The following is a 14,775-nucleotide window of genomic DNA, read 5'->3' on the forward strand; positions in this document are numbered from 1 at the left end:
TCGACGCTCACTTCGTCAAAAACTTGACAGTTGAACTAGACAGTTTCAGATCAGTTTTTAACTAGATTTTGATCAGTATCTAATCTATTTATTAGCAGTTTCTAAGCAGTTTTTTACTAGTTTCTATATAGTTTTTTACTATTTTATAACCATTTTTTTATTGATTTCTGATCAATATCTATTTTTTTCAGTTTATTAATAGTTATAAATAATTTAACTATATATGTATCAAAACTATAATTTTATTAAAATTAAATTTTTATAATTTTTATTTAAAAAAATTTTTTTCATCTTTAATATAATATTTTATTTTATTTTGGTCAAAAACTATCTCAAAAAAATTCGTCAGTAATTTCCGATTTTTTTCTGGACAGAAAATGCACAGGATTTCCTTATCATTTTTCTTATATATATTATCTATATTATCTGTATAGTTTCTGACAAATAACTGGCCCAAAAATACTGAACAGTATTTTCAGAGTTTTTATTGGACAGGAACTATTTACTTACTATTTTTCCTGCATAATTTCTGACAAAACACTACCCAAGAAATACTGAATAGTATTTTCAGAGTTTTTAATGGACAGAAATTGTCCAGTATTTAGTTAGTATTTTTTCAAGTTTCTGACTTGTAATTGGCCATGAAAAAATAGTCAGTATTTTCTGTCAAGTTTCAAAACAGTAACTGTCTAATTAATCCTAGCCAGTAAAAATTGTCTAGTTACTGGCCAGTAATCAGTTTTTCCCTGAGATGTTTCTACTTGAGGAATGTTCCAATCAGTTACAATGAATATGTTTCTGTAATAGTGTGATATATCAGATTCGCTCGTCAATAAAAAAATATTTACTCAAAAATTTAGAATTCATTGTTTACAAGCAATAATAAAGGAGAAAACCAAAACTTTCAAAAACCACAAAACTCTAAGAGCAATAAAATAATTTTGAATCAATATTTATGTACTTCTACAAGCCTATCCTAATATTTCAACTGTATTAGAAGTCGGCGCAAAATCCCGACTGATTGAGAATTTTGTTAGAATACAAAAGAAGATTATTTCCAGATCAAAAGGAAACTTCCTGAATGGTCGAGACATATCGTTGAGGAAGCGAGTTTTTTCACTGATACCCGATCTCTCCGTTTTATCATAGTGCGTGACAATTTCTAAAGAATCGCAAGTACGAGCTAACCGACTTGGAAGCTACATAATAGTCACTCATTTAATTGAATTAACGGAACACGATCTATCGATTTTATCGGCCCCGTCGCTAATCTTCGGCCGCGTTCAAAGGCTGCAGTTTGATCTTGGCAAGTCGTACATAACGTGGAAGCGGCTACGGATAGGTAAGGCCGAGGCCACGAGAAGCCTTGTCATGAAAGGCGCAGTGAGTGCGCGAGAGTGTTAAACCGAGTTTTCACGCTAGTTGATAGGCAGATCGCTTTAGGATAGTGCGTCAGCGCGTGGGCGTCGAGTGGTAAAGATACCGGTTTACGATGCCACTAAAGTTGCACTCGGCGCGTAATCTAGAACTTTTTCCGACACGCCTTCGTGCGTGCGAGAGGAAGGCTCGCGCCGGCCGGAGACGATGCGCTCTTGGCGCACCGTCGAATCGAGGGCACGCGAGTTTTCCGCCTATATAAACGCGTCTATCTACCCATAGCGTAACGTCATAAAACCGGGCGATCAAGGTTGAGATACTGCGAGTAATGTCTCTCTTCGTGCTTAATCACCTTCCGCGCCGCCGCGGGACCGATGCTCGCGCCGAGCTAAACCTGCTCCGAATGATTGAAACTTGAGGCTTCGCGCACTCCAAGTGCCGTCGAGGCGTTGGTTAAACGTGTTATTATCGAGATTACGGCGGGAGGGATGGCGAAGTGGCGCGCTTCATTGAATCTGATTGTCGCGAAATACGGTATACTTTTGATACAAGTCGAGAGAAATTCGTTTCTCATAATGCACCCAACTCGTGTTCTCGTGTTTCCTAGTTATCTAATTCGATCTAATGCGATTAAGGATCTGGTTATAATTAATGGTCTCATCGTCGTCTAATCGAGATAACAACTTCATCCATCGGCCATTCGCTGATAACACGTCTTCACCGGACAGTATATAGACGTCAAATGTAACTATCTGCGAGATCATATGCTATCTTCGTTAATTTTACACCTTCCTGCGCCTCACTGTACGCGTTCGCTATCAAATTTGCATTTTATTCTTTGCCCTAGCGAGATACTAGTTTACTATCTCCAGTTTCACTACGAAAAGAAGTCATTTCCTCGATATTCTACGCGTATCTGCCGCAGCAGGTACCCGAAGCCAATGATACGAGGCAGCCTTAGGTTGCGCGCTTCGTGGCTCTTGCAGGGATATCTTTATCGAGGATAGGCCATCCGCGTAGTCGGGTTACGGCTTGATCACGGCGCGCGCTCTTCGGCCACGTTTCGCTACGATTCGATAACCCCGAAGGCGCGATGTAAGAGCCGGGCCCCGGCGAGCACTCGATGGAATACCGGGTGGAGCACTCTCTGTGCAAACACTCGAGAGAGCGCGTGCGAGAGAGCGCACGACGTGTACGCACGCATGCACGCATAATAGACACACGCACACGCGCGCACGTGAGTTTGTGTGGAGCAAAGGGATTCTGCGAGGGACGATAGAGTCAGAGGTGGAGAAGCGGCTCGGCGATGAAGGGATGCGAAGGACGCGAGAAGAGGAATACCGAGCATGCATTACCTTCTGAAGAAGGCGCGACTCCCAACGACTCTATATAACTGCTTTAGATAAGGATTGAGTAGACACCACCACGTGGAATGCCGTTTTACATAAACCCTATACCGCCAACTTCGCTAGAGCCTCGGTGTGCTCTACTGCTCTCGCTTCTTCTTCTTCTTCTTCTTCTTCTGCTTCTCCTCCGTTTTTCCCGTCGACCGCTCTTTTTACGTCTACCAGCTTGGACTTTGTCCAACCCACCCTGATCTGGCATCGCGCGACCACCATCGAGAGTCGCCGTATGCCTGCATGGTGCCTTTATTGAATGACTCGTGCCGTAAAGGCACGTGCGCGCGTAAGTGCAACGCGTTAAATCTATGAGCATGCAACGCCTTCGATGATCCTCGAGAGCTTGAACGAGCCGACATTGGAGCGATTGTGATCCTCGGTGGGCGGCTCTCGGTTCTTACGTGCGTGATCCTCGCGACTTCTCAGTGCACGCAGGCTACACTCGCAATGCGAATTGTTCTATGAGCAATCGTCCGCCATAAATGAGTGGTGAACTCCTTAATCTCTCTTAGTCCTATAATACACGGGTGAAATATATTTCGCTTTGGAAAACGCGTTTGTGTACACAGACAGAATTATAGATATACACTTACTAGAATTATTGACACTCTAGAAAAATCTAATTTCCTTCGCGACCAGCGGCGACTGTTTACAATTTTGATTGTGAATTCTCTTTTAAAACCATAGAGTATAAGCAAGAAATTTAACTGGAATGTTGATCGTAAATTTTTTTCTGAAATATCAATATTTAAAGGGATATCAACAATTAGATGTTTAACTTTATTTGTGTACAAATCGAATTTTATTTCATAACATATATAAAAATTTAGTAAAAGTCACATTCAGATTTTCATATTATATTTGACGTAACATATTATTTTGAACAAATTTTCATTATTTCTTTTGTCATTCTATGTAATAAATAAGAGTGTCGTATGAATCACTCATAAGGGATGTAATATTTACAAATCAACTAGTAAAATTATTGGTTAAATTTGCACGCACCTGTCTATCTAAATTGTAAGCGATCTTCTACTAAATTAATAGTTAAGAATGTGTAAGAACACTTTTAATTAATCCTATATTTTTAGAGCCTAAGATTTGAACCTAGAATTTCCTCCGCTTGCTAAGCAACTACTCTACTGATTATAAACTACCCAAGTTCATCCCGATACACCTTCCTCTTCCCCTTCATGATCTAATCGTCAAGATGTTTATTCCGATCGGCACTTATTTGGGGAAGTTTCCATACATGCATGTCGTAAATTCTTTGTACACATTACAAGGTAATGCGATTTTAAAACGCGTTATCTTTCTTAGACAAAATGCGACCATTTCATAGAACCGCGGCGTATAGATAATCCTTAAAATCGATCGCGTCGACGTTATGCCGGCGAACGCAATAGCGTGGTGGAAGGTTGAATCGTTTCCGAAGGGAGAACTTATCGAGAATCTCGTCGAGTCGCGAAGGTTACCATGATCGTAAAAAGGCGCGATCGTCTCGTTATACGGATAAGATCGAGGCTCGAATCTCTTTTCTGCGCGACGAGACATATCAAAGGTAAATTAGTATATACGATAATCCGAGTGAAGTCGTGCCAACTATTCCGATAATAACGTTATACGGAAATATTACCGTCGTAAGTTTTGACTTAAGGACGAGCTCCTTTTGGAAGTGTCTCTTTCATAAATGTTTCTGTACTCTTTCATAAATGTCCAGATTCTGGATATTTTTAATATTAGCTAAATAGCTAGACATTGACGATAAAGTCTGGACGTTTGACAATTCTAGCAGTTTGTTGTAAACACAAGTAGGTTTTTTTCGAGCGTGATATGCTTTCTGACAATAATTCTTTTTTCATATCTTATTCTCGTTACGTCATAATCTCACGTGTCCCTCGGCGCTCTCCCGTAAAAGGACGCTTCGAAAAAAGCGTAGAGGATGTCACGACGCCTTTCGCTACTTTCCCAAGACCCGACCATCTTGTCGGGCGAGGTCAAACGAGGGTGGGGACTTTACATTTTAGATGAAGCCCAGATCTCGCGTACACGGCGATCCCGTTCTAATCGTCCTTGCGATCGAGCCAGCAGATCTCCCAGGATCACGACAACCCTCTAATTGCGCCATTATAATTACAAATAGCCGATTATGTGCGGCGCGACCGCAACTCAATAACTGTGGGCATGGTCGTCTCGTATTTATTTGCATTTCCACTTAAGTGTCTCTCTCTTTTTCTCTCTCTCTTTCTCTCTCTCTCTCTCTCTCTCTCTCTCTCTCTCTCTCTCTCTGTGACCCCGTAGCTGCCGCGCCACGACATTGTCAAATCGGCGGGGTGGATCGGCGAGAGACACATGAATCGCTCGATGGTATCTCCGCGCCTCCGAGAGAAAGAGGCGAACACAGGGCGAAGTGAGCGAGACGGCCACGGATAAATCAAAGAGATCGCTTTATTTTCTCCTGCCAGCAGGTTCCGCCGCGTAATGTATGCACTGACGGAATAGCCTGTTATTAACGAATATACTGTGGCACGGGAGACAAATGCAAGTGTTTTACGACTGGACACAATGGACGAATAGCGCTTGATAGAATTTATAATGCGTCTTTTGCGTTGCGATGTCTATGACGAAACACGATGGACGCATTGATGTCACATAGCAATATTTTTCGCAAGATTAAATATCGTTCTGTTTAGAATAGAGAGGAAAAATTGTTAGAAAATTTTACTTAAGCGTGAAAAGTGTGACGCGGAGAAAATTTTATAGTAAAAATTACTACAATGAATTTTGTGGCCAAAAAATAAATCAACATTTTGCAGTAATTCATTTCATTTCATTTCAACTCCATATAATAAACAAGCCAAAATTTTGGTCCAATTTAATATTCTTAATTCAAATGCTAAACTTATTAGAAATCAGAATATATTTTGAATAAATTTGATGCTTATAATGAACTTATGTATACGTATATACAAACTTATGAAATACTTAGAACAAATAATATATACGTGAATATAGTATATATTTTTCTGTGTTTAAAGCATATAGTAAAATTGCAAATAATTTATATGAAAAAACTGTAATATTTACATATATATAATCAGACATTAAAAACTTATTAAAGAACATTTGCGTTTTTTTTTTTGACACCGATTGGCCAGGTAATCATATTTCGTGAAATAAATAATTCTTTGCGAAATTATACATGCATTGTTTTGTTGCGTAATGAGAAGGAATTTTTGTCGATTTATCATCTGGCGAAGAGAGGAAGAAGAAGAGTGGAAGAAAAAAGAAAAGGAACGAAGAAGACGAACGCAGTGTGCACGCACTTCGCCGCAATGTTCGTCATCGTGTACTTCGTGGTTTATGTTGTGCTCGCAGCAACGAATCGTGGAATCTTCAGTCTCCCCGCCCGCGTGCGCGCGTGGCCCCGGGTCAATGTAGAGATTTCGGGGCAACAATATCATCTGGTGGCTGCAGTGTGATGTAGGAGATCGAGAATTCTGGGCGTGGGCCCGCGACATGCGCCGGGGATTCGCGTCGACCAGACGGAACATCGCGCTCATTTGTGCTCGCACGAGGTTGCGTGTCTCCGTCGCGGCGGCAGTCGTGAAAGCGAAAGAGAGGAAAAGCAACACCGGGACAAACTGACCGCTTGACATTATTATTTTGCTCCGAGAAAGAAACGTCGCCTTCTTGCCATCCGGCAAACGTGTCTCTTGGCCTTCGCCGCTTTTTCCGTTTGCATTCGCGAGACTCATTTAATATGATTGTCATGGACTACATTTTTGAACGCATCTGGGAATGTCGAGAGAATGAGATGAATGTGTTAATTACCATTTCCGCTCATTCAGCAAAGTAAAATATCTTGACAAAGTAATTTCGTTTTGCTTACTATCATTTCTTTTTGGGCTCTCGCTATGTGGAACGCGACTTGATTTCCGGGTTTATTGGACTTCTCCGAGCGATACTCGCTGTGTCACTCTTCCCCGTCTCGTTCCGCGAGATTTCCGGACGCCCTTCCAAGTCTGATGGCAGATCCGGATCAGATCCTTGGTTCCTAATAAATCGTGCTCTCCCCCACGTTTCAGAGACGCATTAGGACTACCGTGTCTGGCGGGACACGTGTCCTATCGGGAAGCGGATGTCGAGGACACGGGAAAACCCGTATATAATGTTTAAATTCTGCCGGAGAGGGTGTCTCCCTATAAGAGCGCGTGCCGCAGGGTGCATCGCAGTGGCGCCTATCACCATTGCCTCCCACAAATTTTCAATTTTCATTCGTGATCCTCGCGAACAAGCAAAATCGAGAAAAGAGGACGTACACGGAGAAAATATTGTAGTAAAAATTATATTAAGATATTTCTTTTTACGATATTTGTTTATAAAGCTCGACTATATTGACATTGTGAATATAAATTACTATAAGAATAATAAATTTGACGGCCTACCTAATGTACGATATAAAAAACACTCAGATAATTTATAATAATTCTGTAGTAAGAAGTACAATTGTACAATTGTACAATTTTTAAACAGACATATAGCGTATAATTTCAATTATCATTTCTGTATGGTCCAAGGTTACAAAAATTCGGTTATAGTTTTTGCTACAATAATTTTTTCCATATACAAACAGGATTGTGCACTTATTCACGTTCTCTCGCCCTTGTTACACGCCCTTAATATTATCTTCGTCGTCTCGACGGGGAAATGTCAAATTAAACGATTCCCACGTAACGTAGTACTAACATCCTGGCGGGAATATTACGTACCCGGTAATCGGGAAAACGAACGACTGACTGGACCTGCCTATCTTTCCTTGCGATTTTACACCTCGACGTCTCCGCGAACCTCGAGCACCTCCTCGTATCCTCTTCCTCATCCTCCTCCTCTTTCTCCGGCGTCGTCGTTCGTGCTCGTCGGAATCGAACACGGCGGATCCTCGACAGATCCACCTCTCTTCGTCCAGCTTCGTGGTGAAGCTGAAGGAAAGGACTGATTTACATACTGGCTACGCCACTGCTGTGCCTTTACTGCGGGGGAGATGACACGAGTGCCGACGTGTGCGTGCACACGCGTTCGCGTGTGGGTGCGTACACGTGTGGACCCCTCGCACCCGGAAGGCGCGGCCCCAGAGGTTCAAGGACTCCACGCCAGGTGCCGCTGAAGGGGACTTAAGCCGAAACATGTGCAGGCAGGTCCTTCCTCTGAGATCCTTAGAAGAGCGTCTCCTCGCGTGACCTCTTCATCTCGCTGTCGTTCCATTGAGGCCCCGGCGAATATGTCTTGCCACGATCCACCTCATTGTTCGAGGCTTTACAAAATTCGAGAGAAGTATGAATTTAACAGAGAGGAGAATTTCGATAAAGCAAGGCTCGCTGATTCACAACCAGAGTTAGGAAAGAAGAGCCAGTGCACATTTAATAGCAGTTCTTTTTGATTAGGTTCTTTTTATTAACTTGACATTGCGTTGTGTTTAAATATTTATGTGATACATGGTTTCTCTTTATCTCTCTTTCTCTCTCTCACCCTCTCTATATTCATTCGTTGTACAGATGGGTGTTGAGTTTATTCTAGAGAGCCCTCTGCTTCAAGTAAATATATTCCTCTTCCTTAAAAAGGAAGAAAATTAGAGTAAAAGTCCTTTTACTGATCCTTTCTTTCTGATTTTAATGGACGGATTTCAAGTTGCGCAGAGATCGATCTCGACCGATCGTCTGTCGATTAAACTCCGGTTAGAGAAGGATAGCCGTAAATTGAGATTCCTATATTTCGGTTAATCGAGCTCGAAGCCATGCGGCCACGGCGATAAATTCTTTATGACCGACTGCATGATCCCGTTTAAACATCGCGTGTCACCTTTTCCCCGCGAAATACATATGCCGCCGATCGTAAATCGCGAACGATAAGGAAGTCCCGTTATTATATCCCGGCAAATCCGCGAGGCGCAGCTCTATTCTCTCTCGGTTTAATTTACGATGCTACCGATAACGCCTCGAGTTTCACTGAAACGTCGCGCGCCCGCGTCGTCACGATTTTCTCGATCCCAACCTGGATGCGATATTCCAGCGACAGTTCTGGAAACACGTGGCTAATCTAAGTAATCGCCTTAAGCTATCGACGATAGCGCGTGTCTGCGACGAAACCGGCCGTTTCCTAAAAACCGGTGCGAGTGACTCGAGATTATTTCTATCCGCGTGAGATATAAGCGTGTATGTTGAGTTATTATTAGGATAGTGAAGCTGGGCCGTGAAAATTATCACGCGTAATTAGCGATGCATTCGACGTCGCCAACGCGCGGTCGTCACACGCGACTGCAAGGTGAGTACTTCGCGGGATTATATGAGCGGCTTTCACGTGAGAGCGGCTGACGTTACAGAGAGCCTGACTTTTTCCGAATCGCGGCGTGGCGTGGAGGGCAGCGACGAGAGGCTCTCGAAGGAAAAATACGGAGTCGATCCTCCTTCGCCTGCTCGTCGCACCCACACACTCCTACTTTCAAACTCGTATCAAGCACGGGTCTCGGTAATCTCCGACATCGACGGTTATATACTTATCCGGCTCTTTTGCTGGCGAGCATGATTCATCCTGAGGCGGCATAAATCACTCCGCGGGTCCCAATTCCGTCTAGAAGATGCCGGCGACTATGTCGGAAACGGAATTTCTCTAAGTGTGTGCGTCGTTTTCATATGATGTTCCGCATTTCGACGTCGCTCGTAGTGTCGCACGCGGCGTGATGAAAAAGTCAGTGATGATCAAAACACCAGTGAGAAAAATAAAACATTTTCCGTTTCACAGGCAAAACTACTGACCATTAAGTTTGATTGAAATGACAGGGTTTTTAAAAAAATACATAATGCAAAGAAAAAATGGTTATCTACATTTTAATTTTATTTATTTTATTTCATCAAATCATTTTTTTTTATCAAATCATTTTATTTTTTATTAAACGTAAAAAAATTAAACACGCAATATGCATCGTTATAAGTTTGAGTAATTTTTATAAGAAACTGCAAACCCGTTACTTTGGTCGGGATTCTGGTATTTAATAACACGGAACTTATCCTCTCATAGATATTTTTGAGACTTCGCGGGAGAGAGATTACCAACAAAACGAAAAGTTGAACAAAACGCAAAGTATCGTGAAAAAAAGCACAGGGATGAGTCTCGTCCCGACGTGGAGCGAACGTAAACAATATCGCCAAGGTGGATTTCCCGACCGGTTGTTTATCACTCGGACAAGAAGCGCGTTAACGGTGATCCATAAAACGAGGCAATAGATTTAGAAAGTACGTAAGTTCCGCCCGTAACGACATCGCGGAACAGCCCCTTTCGTGCCGTACCGTTTCATCGAACTCGTTGCGCGGCAGAACGAGAACGGACGGCCGACTGTCGGCCGACTGTGTGCGGGCGCAGCTGCGATGGTTGTACATACGTATGCACGTCCTTAAACGCACACATTCCTAAAGACTCGCTGCAATACGTGAAGCAAGCTTGACTTAAGTTGCAGTATAAGAGACAAAAATAATTTATTTCATATTTATTTTTTATGATAGTTTAATGATTTATTTTTCCTTTATTTAAGAGAAATACTTTCGGGGTAAGGGAGCTATAATAAAATTATTTATTTCGCGCGAACGAAATAAATAATTTTTATTTCTTACTGCAAGTTTTAACTCATAGTCTGCGTATTGTAGACGAGCCTTTACGACCAACGCGCGTGGGCTCGCGCGCCGCTAAGTGACGCACAAAAATAGACAGAAACGTGTGCTCGGCACGCTTCCTCCCTCGCGATAGGACAGCTCCTTCGGGAAAGAGTCCGTCAGCACGACAGATGCAACGATAACCACGAAAAGCGTCTGAATCACAGACGACCGTCTCCCAGGTCATCCCAACTGTTGCCTGTCGCAGGTCGGGGGGATGCCTGCACATCGGGCGCATCGACTAAAGATCTCTATTTATGTACTTGTGTGTCCAGTGTTGTGGCTATCTAGATAATCCTATATCTGAATATATATCTAGATAAATAAAAGTCTATTAAACAATTTTGTTTGTCCGCTTTGCCAAAGAAAGTTACAAACAAACGATTTATTCCCCAATTACGAAATAATAATGTTACTATAAAATTCTCTTACAGTATAGATTTTAATGTATTATTAGTATTTATTAGTTTATTATTTTCTAAAAAGTCAAAGTTATTGCGTTTTACTATACTTATACAGTCGTAAGGAGGAATCCCACAATAATCCATTCTTTCCGCCGTCAACTCGCATCCTCTTCAACCCTCCTCAATCTAATACCAAACAAATTTCTGTCAATCTCCTAAATAGAGTATATACTACAGAGCAAAGGCCGAAAATAGAACGGCAAGCGTTCTGGTCGAACGAGATATCACTTTTACGTGTACACCTGTCCCTACATACCACCTTCTAAAAATACCGGCAACATGTTTAACGCGCTTTGATATCGTAGGCGGCAAAAATAGCTCGCATTCTGCGCGTTTTTCCACGTCGATTCCACATGTGTAACGCGCTATTCTCGCTCATTCATTGCACGTGGCACTTGGCGAGTTGTAGGCACCAGAGGCGAGCGCAAAATTCGCTAATTCCACTCGGAGAGCGACGGGCGCGCGATTTGCAACACTTTCGACTAATAATCGTTCAAGTATCACTGACGGCCGATTTAATCGTCGGCCGATGTCGCTTACGCTAAAAACGCGAATTCGCGCTGCGTCTAAGGCTCTCTCTCTCTCTCTTTCTCTCTCTCTTTCTCTGTTCGCGCGAATTCTTTATCGTCGCCGTCATCAGGTCGGCGTGGCGGGCCGCATAAAAATCCTTAATAATCCCAGCTATTTGTATCCGCTCGCTGTTGCAACGCTCGCCGTTTGAGTTTTGTAATAATCCGGCGCTGTTCCTTATCGCGTTTCTCATTTAGCAGTCCGCTTCAATTAGCCGTCAATTAGATACCACCGGCGGAGCACTCGGCTGATTAACGAGTGTCTTGGAACCGGTCAAATCGTTCCCCGTCGACATCAAAGCTCGCAGAGCCTCGTAGCCCATGCGAGCGACCTCGCTGAACTCGCGCGCACATATTTGCGTATGCGCGCGTTTTATAATAAGCCGCGTACGAGAGAGTCCGGACACGGGCTCTCGCGGTGTCCCCGTTAACGGAAAATTTCAATCACGCGTTTATCGCGCGTGCGAGCGAACCGCGCGCTGCCATTATCGCGCGTCCGTGTGTAACTTCTTTTCCATTTACCTAATTATGACGCGTTCCCACACACGCGCGTGTCGTGCCGAGCTGTCACCGCATGCCCGCGATTCCCTTCGTTTCCTTTCGCCCACTTTTCGCGCCTTGGGAACGAGTTGCGATTTGATTTAATTTAACGGGTCCCGTCTAGGTGCGAGACGCACTGGTGTGTAACGGCGGACTATCTAGACGTCGGTAATTATCGTCGATAGTAAACGGCCGTCTTCCTTGCTCTCTCGTGTGCTTCCCGCGCACTCCTCGCGAGAACGTTTCGCGGCTACTTTGTGTCTTTTTGCGCGAAACGTGTCAGAGAGCGAGTTACGGTAAATCGAAGGCAATTTCACTCGCTTCGCAAGGGAGACGCAGAACGTAGAACATAATAAAGCATTTCCTATCTGTCTACCTATCACTCTCCCATTCCATTCCGGCACAGCGTTGCTCGCAGTGTTGCTGTGAGCAGCAGTATGTGCGACTTGAATCGCGATTAGTTTGAGCCCATATCGATATGCTATTCTAATATTTTCATGATTAAATACCAACGTTAATAATTCACCTAACATTAAATTGACTATTTTTTCCAAGAGCACCCTTAAAACTGACTTTAAAGGTTACAGTCAAAAAACTATAACCTCATATAGTTCTCTCATGTGTGACTTTAAGAGAATTCTTTTAAAACTAAAAGACAAATATTCTAATATCTAAAAATGTCTAGTTACAAAATGTAATTACCTAAGCGGAAACTTTTACTAAAAGAGTGTTATTTTCTAATGAAAAAAGGAATAATATTATATTTAGGATATTTTCCTCTTGAGATTTAGAAAAATCCTCTTCAGGCCGTATTCAGAGTGAGGCAATAACTATTATATTACCATCTTGAATATTTTTCACTATTTCAAACAATACAGGAAAATAATAAAAAAAAAAACATCTCGGTACTTTCACATACTGAACGATCAGAGAAATTGATTTGTATATTAGAGAGACCATATGATTCTATATATTTTAATATTAAAATTAATATTTCAATATTAAAAATATTGAAAATTACTGAAATTTTCTATACACCTCTGTTTACAAAAGAATCACTACGTTACGTCACCTCCGAAACCATAAAATTTTTGTAGACTCTTTTCTCCTAAATCGTTTGAAATAGTAGAGATATTCAAGATATTCAAGATAATAGTTATTGCCACGTGTATGTATAAGAGAATTTCGCTAAGGATAAGATAATATTTTTTTGGGGTATTATCTTGAGAGGCTCCGGAGAGAGCTGAGATATGTACATATCGAAATTAAATGCGGAATAAATGCCGGAGATAAAATTCCACGGAATAAAAGTTTGGCGGAAAGTGTATTAACCCGAGCACGAACGAGTTCGCGCGGCATCGCCGTGGCGTTTCTCCCCGGCGAGGCGCAACAGGTAGTCACTGAATTCGCCCGTTGCGAATGTTTGTGGAATAATTAAGGGAGAACGCAGCCGTTACGTTTACGCGGATTATTGCCCGCCATTATCGCCGTCGGGCACGCGAGGTGCTTTTCGACGCTCACGTGGCCGCGAAATTGCGGATCCATTTTTATATCTGGCAAAAACGGCATATTCCCGCCGCGGCGCCGATCGATACATTCGGCCTTTGACTGCCGCCCGTTCGCAACGTTACAATCGCTAATAGCAGTAATTTCTGCGCGCGCTCGCCAGCCAGCGGGACCGTCGACGGTGCCGTGCCCACGAATCACGGACACGCAATAAAAAAATATGCTTTACGGCGCGAGCATTCGGGCCACCGAACGGCATTCGTTCGGCGTTCCAGCGTGGAGCGCGTTCAGACTAGGAGATAACGCGTTCGCCAGACGAGCGCTCGTTGCTCGCAATTGCGCTCTTAACTCTTTGAGAGGCACATTAATTCCACCGAATAATAATCTTCGGGGGATCGCGGTTGAATTTCCGTCATGCAGCCGTTAGAAGTTACCTTGATTCCGACACACGAGGCTGCATGTTCATCACCGTGATAGTCGCGGATCCATATTAATAAAGTCGATTATGCAATCACACTGCCGTGTCGCAAGCGGAGAAAGATAAAAAAAATGCAATGCAGTTCTAAATACAACTATTTTCCTCGAAGGAATTAAATGGCCGCGGTATCGCGGTAAGTGGATACCGTTTGTCATGTAACGTCGGCTGTAAACGCTGAGTGATATCAGGTAGGATAAATGACACTCGGCCCCGGCACTTTCTTGCATTCGTACAATGTGCGCGTATACCTTCGCAATTAATCCTATCAAGGTGGGCGAACGTGACTCACGATGCCTAGTTTCAGTTACGTGGCGGACGGTAAAATGATTTAATTGATCTCTGGTATGTGTAAAAGTGATTGGCCGGGTAATCGTTGAAGTGCCGTGCCGGCATCACCGAGTTGTAAAATGTTAGAAGCCACTATGGCACACAATTATCAGGCCTGAAATATGTAAATTTATATCCTTACTGTCTTGTGTGCCCACGTCATCATTTCAATAATCTGTAATCATCCTCATCATATCGTGTGCACCATAGACATCATCTGCAAAAGAAATGTCCAATTCTCTATACGGAAAAAATATCGCAATAAATATTACAACCAAATTTTTGTAATCTTGAATCATACAGAATTATAGCCAATACTATATATTTGTACTATATATTTGTTTCAATCTTACATATATATATATATATATATATATATATATATATATATATATATATATATATATATAT

Source organism: Odontomachus brunneus, unplaced genomic scaffold (genome assembly GCF_010583005.1).
Source record: "Odontomachus brunneus isolate Ranch 3 - 2012 unplaced genomic scaffold, Obru_v1 Obru_scaffold_115, whole genome shotgun sequence".
Classification (NCBI taxonomy): domain Eukaryota; kingdom Metazoa; phylum Arthropoda; class Insecta; order Hymenoptera; family Formicidae; genus Odontomachus; species Odontomachus brunneus.